Genomic DNA, 6000 nt, shown 5'->3' on the forward strand with positions numbered 1-6000 from the left:
TAGCTGCCTGGCTGGAGGACCGTCCGTTCCATTAACCCTCGTAATAAGCCACCACAACAAATGCTGTCTTATCAGCATCCACGAAGACAATTTTTAAATGAGGACACTGTTTAATTTAATTTAATTTTATAATTTAATTTTTTTGTAAAATTAAAATATAAATGAAAATGATGGTAGTAATTCTGCAGAGACTGTTTATTGATCATGTACCGTGGATGGTTTTTTATATGTAAAGAACGCACACACGTCGTAAATGTGAACAATATGAAGGGTTATTTGTGACTGACTTCTTTTGTCTTCTTACACTTCTAATTATACTTCTGTGTATTCGGTGAAGCCGAATATACATACAGACTTAAATGTATGTATGTATAAGATGCGTGCATTGCAGTTCATACCAGAGTCGTAATTTAACGACAATGGGTTGATTTTTAACACTATTTGACTGTTCGTCTAAAAATATGAGTAATCGGCCAATTTCGGGTTTTCATTAAAGATTTACCATATCTGTTGAGCTAGTAAGCTTTTTTTTAGCTGTTTTAAGCAACTAAAAGACGATATTTATTTTGCGATTTTGAACGATATGTTTTATTGAGTTTAGCGAGCGAGAATTTAATCTAGGCGATATTTACAATTATACAAAAGCTAATGGTAATGAGCGAATTAATTGCAGAGCGATCAGCAGAACAAGAGAAAGAGCTCTCGAGAGGGGGAGCGTAGATAATATGGCATATCAGTTTTGAACGGTTTGTAGGCGTAAGAGTGAGCGTCACAAAAAGATGTTTGGCTGGTGGGAAACTTACAATTTTGCAAAAGTCGATCTAGCCATGTCCGTCTGTCCCTCTGTACGTGTGAACGTCGAGATCACAGGAACTATAAAAGCTAGAGGGTGAGATTCAGCATTCAGATTCTAGAGACATCAGCGCAATTTTGTTGACCGATGTTGGTACATATAAGGTACATCATATAAGGTACATGCATTCTTGATCAGGATCAATATGAACGTCAAGATCTCAGGAACTATAAAAGCTAGAAGATTGAGATTTAGACCTTTGTTCCCGCGTCCCCATTTTTTGAAAAACTTTTCTAGCGATTTGACAAAAAATTTTTTTGCCACGCCCACTCCAACGCCCTTAGTTCATTGCCATTATATGATTTTGGTAGAGGACCAATTGTGTCCACTATCGAAATCATGTTCTTGGGTCATAGTAATGAAGTAAAAAATAAAGAAAAATTTAGAGAGCCAAAGTCTAAATAATTTAATAGTAACAAACCTTTGGAAAGGGATAAAATTTGTATGGGGCCTAATTATAAGCCAATCTTCCCTGGGTTTGAAAACTAATTAGCAACGAAATTTTTTATTCACAATATTCTTGCACATGCTGCAAACAGATGCCGACTTTTATGTCTACCGGATATAGTTGAAAAACTGCTCGAACGTATCCTGTATACCTGAATAGAGGAAATCACCGAGATAATCAACGGCCTAGGATGTCAGCTATATGGCTTCCGGAAGGGACGCCCTCTCGGCCGTTAGTAACATCGCCAAGACCGCCCTTGCTGGTGATAGATGGCTAGGAGGCAGGAAGGAATACGCAATTGTGACTCTGGACGGAAAGAACGCCTTCAACACCGATAGATGGCCAGTAATCCTCGGAGCCATAAACATAATGGGGATGCCGGAGTACCTGCGGGTGGTCTTTGGCAGCTACGATACGGAAGCTAGCCCAAAAAGAGTTTCAGCAGGTATTCCTCAAGTGGGAACGGTACCAGGTCCGCTCCTGTGGAATATCATGTTCGATGGGATCTCGGCCATCAACAAGCCCTTGTGAGTAAAGCGCCACATTTTTGCTTACGATGTGGCAATTACAGCAGTCGGCAAAACAATTGCTGATTTGCAAGAAAAAATTCCATCCACCGGCTCGAGAAGGCCGGCTAGCAATCACGGCGCACAAGACCTAGACAGTTCTACTAAGCAGCATGTGGAGACTGTGCCGGTCTCCGTCAATGGCGCACAAGTGACCTCATAAGAGTCCCTAGAGTACCTGGGTGTTCTAATAGACCACAGACTATCGTTCAATAACCACACAAGTAACGCCAGCCAGAAGGTAGCAATTGCAACTGCTTTATTGGCTAGACTCATGCCCAACGTCGATGGACCAAGATATCCAACCAGAAAACTACTGGTGTCGGTAGGAAAGGCTTCGCTATTATATGCTGCACCAATATAGAGATCTAGAGCAATGCCACTAGTAGGGGACCATACCTGAGAGGAGCATGTATCCGACTAGATGCCCACGAGTGGCTGCTGGGTGAGTGGCAGAGCTGATGGGAAACGTCGCAACGGGGGAGGTGGTCTAACCAGCTGATCCCTGAGTTGGCAATATGGCTAACAGAGTGGGTGGCTAAAACAAAACAGGTGTCATGTGTGGTGGCGGCAGAAAAATACTACCTCAGCGTACCCAGCATGTCGTAAGAGGCGACTTAAGGGTGGATGTAGGAGCCCTCATGGCCAACACTTAAGAAAGGGAGTGCGATTGATTTTAAGATTTTTCAGTTCAGTACAGAATCGAAGACAATATAGATACTTATGTTGTCTGCTTCCAAAACAAATGCAACCGGTTATAAGCCCTGAGCAGCCAAATGTAACTGTTGGATATGTAATAAATTGGTTAACAAGTAACAAGTAATGAAATAGCCACGGACCCAAATCTAAAATACTGTTGTGATGCTTACCTAGGGGTTGCGAACGAGATTAAATCATTTATGCGTCAAACTACAGTAGCTAAAGATAGTTTTCGCCTTAAGCTATATGTGCAATGTCCAAGGCGCAGGAAAGCCGCTGGCTATCTAAGGGGAACGCCCAACAGCCGTTGTAAAAGGGTATACTAGATTCGTTGATAAGTATGTAACAGGCAGAAGGAAGCGTTTCCGACTATGTATATATTCTTGATCAGGATCAATCGTCTAGTCGATCTAGCTATGTCAGTCTTTCCGTCTGACAGTATGAAAGTTGATATCTCAGGAACTATAAAAGCTAGAAGGTTGAGATTCAGAATACAGATTTTAGAGACAAAGACTCAAAAGGTAGTGCGACCCACTCCCCAAGACCCTTGTTGCCATGCCCACTCTAACGCCCACAAACCGCACAAAACTGCTACGCCCACATTTTTGAACAATTTTTCGATATTTTTTTCGAATTGTATTTAAAAAAAAAAATTTTGCCACGCCCACTCTAATTGTTGGATCTTTTTTTAAAATATTATTGGTCGTGTAAATTTCTATTGATTTGCCCACACTCTCAAACAATTTTTAAATGTTTTGTCTTTTTATTTCCCAATATCTATCGATATCCCAGAAAAAATGATGAGGTTTCGCGTTCGCATTCACACTAGCTGAGTAACGGGTATCTGATAGTCGCGGAACTCGACTAGAGCATTGTCTCTTGTGTTATAATTGGCTTTAATTGATCCGATCCTTACTGCGGCAAACAACAAATTTGCGATAGAAAAGTTGAATCAAATATTTTGTCCCACTCTAAACTGCTTTACGATCTATTGTCTATTCGCCAGGTGCCGAAGGAATCTTTGGCTGTGTGGTTAGATTCTGATCGGAAGCTTAGTGAAGGGCTCTACTGAAACTAAATTGTCGGTTATACCTAATCTTTTTGAAAACGCTATTACTTCTCATTTGCAGCACCTTGTTAGTCTATTATATCACTATGTCAGCACGGAATTATGAATCGCAGAAAAACAAGCACTAACCTTTGGAGCCAACTTCCTTCGTTATACAGGGCAGATGTCATCTACACTGACTTTAGTTCAGCGTTTGAGTCTGTTGATCATTCTTTTCAAGTGAGGAAACTTGTTTTATTAAGTTTCCCTTTTGGAGCTAATTTCCTTCGTAGAACAGGGCTTCAAAAATAATCTTCAAACAGATGTCATCAACACTGCCTTTAGTAAAGCATTTGACTTTGTTAATCATTATTTTCTAGTCAGGAAACTTGATTTATGCCTAATGTCTAATCCTGAGATCTAGGCGTCAAACAAACAGACGGACGGACAGGGGTAGCTCGACTCTTCTATTGATCATACTCAAGAATATTTAGATTTTATATGGTCGGAAATGTCTACAAGGTTCCTAGTATTTTTATTCTGCTAGATATTACAATCAGTAAAATGTAAGACGCCTAAGCTACGACGTTTGCTAACAAGGTTTTCACCGTTTTTTTTTAATTCGTTAACTTTCTGATTTACCTAAAATATTTTTCCTGTCTATCCCCGCAAATCGGACAGTTTACATATGGGGAATAACTTTAAACTGCCCGAAATTATTATCACTTAAAATGTAAGGCTTATGATGGTCAATGACGTCAATCAATTATGAGCAGTAAATGAACTTGCTGCTAAGTGGAGTTCGTGAGCAGTATTAAAAATAATCGTTGGGCTTCATTCATATCTTGGATTCTTCTTGATATTTCAAAAGCTATGATTAAAAAAAAATAAGAAAGCACAATCATGTTTAATGACGTCAGTGAAGAAGAATGTATGTAAAGTATCCTCGTTAGAATATTTTGGCTGATTATGTATGTTGATATCTATAACTAATATTCATTGGTTGACAGTAACGGGCCTATTAGACGATTAAAATTTCAGTATAAAACAATATGAAACATTATATTTTTATAATTTCATTCATTATTAACTGATATTTATTTAATGTAATAAATATTTAATATTATCTTTTAATAAGAATTTAAATATTACCCGAACCACAACCATTTGTGTAATAAAAAACGGTTGTTGTTGTAGAATTAAATTTACTCCTACAGTTTCACAAATGTTTGGATATTTACTGTCTCCTTTGCATTTACGGCACTAACGTTTTCCCAGGACTCAAACTCACTAAATACCCGCACATTCTTTTTCTATAAGAGCGCACTGTATTGAGTGTTGTACAAATGAGTTCCATCATACTGGTGAGTTTGCGTGTTCTCGTCAATGTACAAAGATGATGGTGTATGCTAGTCAACTTTGTTCGTATGAACGTAATTAATGAAAATAATTCAATTTGAATTACCAATATTAATAGAAAATCAAGAGAGAATGCTATAGTCGAGTCTCCCGACTATCAGATACCCCTTACTCAGCTAGTGTGAATGCGAACGCGAAATTAAATCATTTTTCTGGGTTATCGAAATTAATTGAAAAATTTAAATCGATAGAAATTTTTCAAAAGCGTGGGCACGCAGTTTTGGGCGGTTTTAGGGCGTTAGATATTACGTTTGTTTATATTACGTGCTCTTACATTCCGCCGTCTTCAGAATTCTCAGAATATTTAAATCATTTGTCCGCTATCCCAGCACCTACATTTGCACAATTTACGATTTTTCGCTCCTACTGGGCATTGCCTATACATCTTGTATATTTTATATATTTTTTTTGTGTGTGTGCAAGAGCTATGGCAGGAGTCAGCTTATTAATTTCGATTAACTTCACAAATTGCCAATTGTGCGCATTGGTCAACATTTTTACTTCATTCGAACTCGCTTCAATTCGTGGTTGACTGGGGCTGGTTTTTTTTATTTGAAGCTGGTTCAGATGATTGATTTTATTTTTCCCGAGTATCGTTATATGTCCATGTCCGACAATTTCTTCTCTATTGTTCTCGCAGTAGTATTTATTGCCTTTAATGCCAATTTGTTTCATGTGCATTGTTCTGCACTTATGGGCAAGGTAGAGCGATTCGATAGCTCAGTTAAACCAACTTAAGTACTTTGAAACGTATGAATCATCAAGCGCATTTTGGAATGTTAAAATTATTATTTAAATATATATTTAAGAGAAAATAAAGTTGCTTAACTCCCAACTTCAAGATTGGTTAACCAATTAGGAAATTAACTCTTGACAGATTTATTTATTCAGTGTAGCTTCATTTTTATACTCAGTAAGCTTGGGTAAGGGAATTCATCAACCGACTTGAAGTCCCTTTAACTTGCGT

The 6000-nt window shown here is 38.2% G+C and overlaps 1 protein-coding gene across 1 annotated transcript in view; it reads right to left on the reverse strand.

Moving 5' to 3' along the window:
• LOC27207479 overlaps positions 1 to 4920 on the reverse strand; it is a 97367-nt gene extending 92447 nt beyond the window's left edge. The window contains 1 exon segment of the mRNA XM_039295414.1: positions 4767 to 4920. The gene's annotated coding sequence lies outside the window, so the exon portion shown is untranslated.
• Between the last annotated feature and the right edge of the window lie 1080 nt (positions 4921 to 6000).

The sequence above is a fragment of the Drosophila simulans genome, chromosome 3R (assembly GCF_016746395.2).
Source record: "Drosophila simulans strain w501 chromosome 3R, Prin_Dsim_3.1, whole genome shotgun sequence".
In the NCBI taxonomy this organism is placed as follows: Eukaryota; Metazoa; Arthropoda; class Insecta; order Diptera; family Drosophilidae; genus Drosophila; species Drosophila simulans.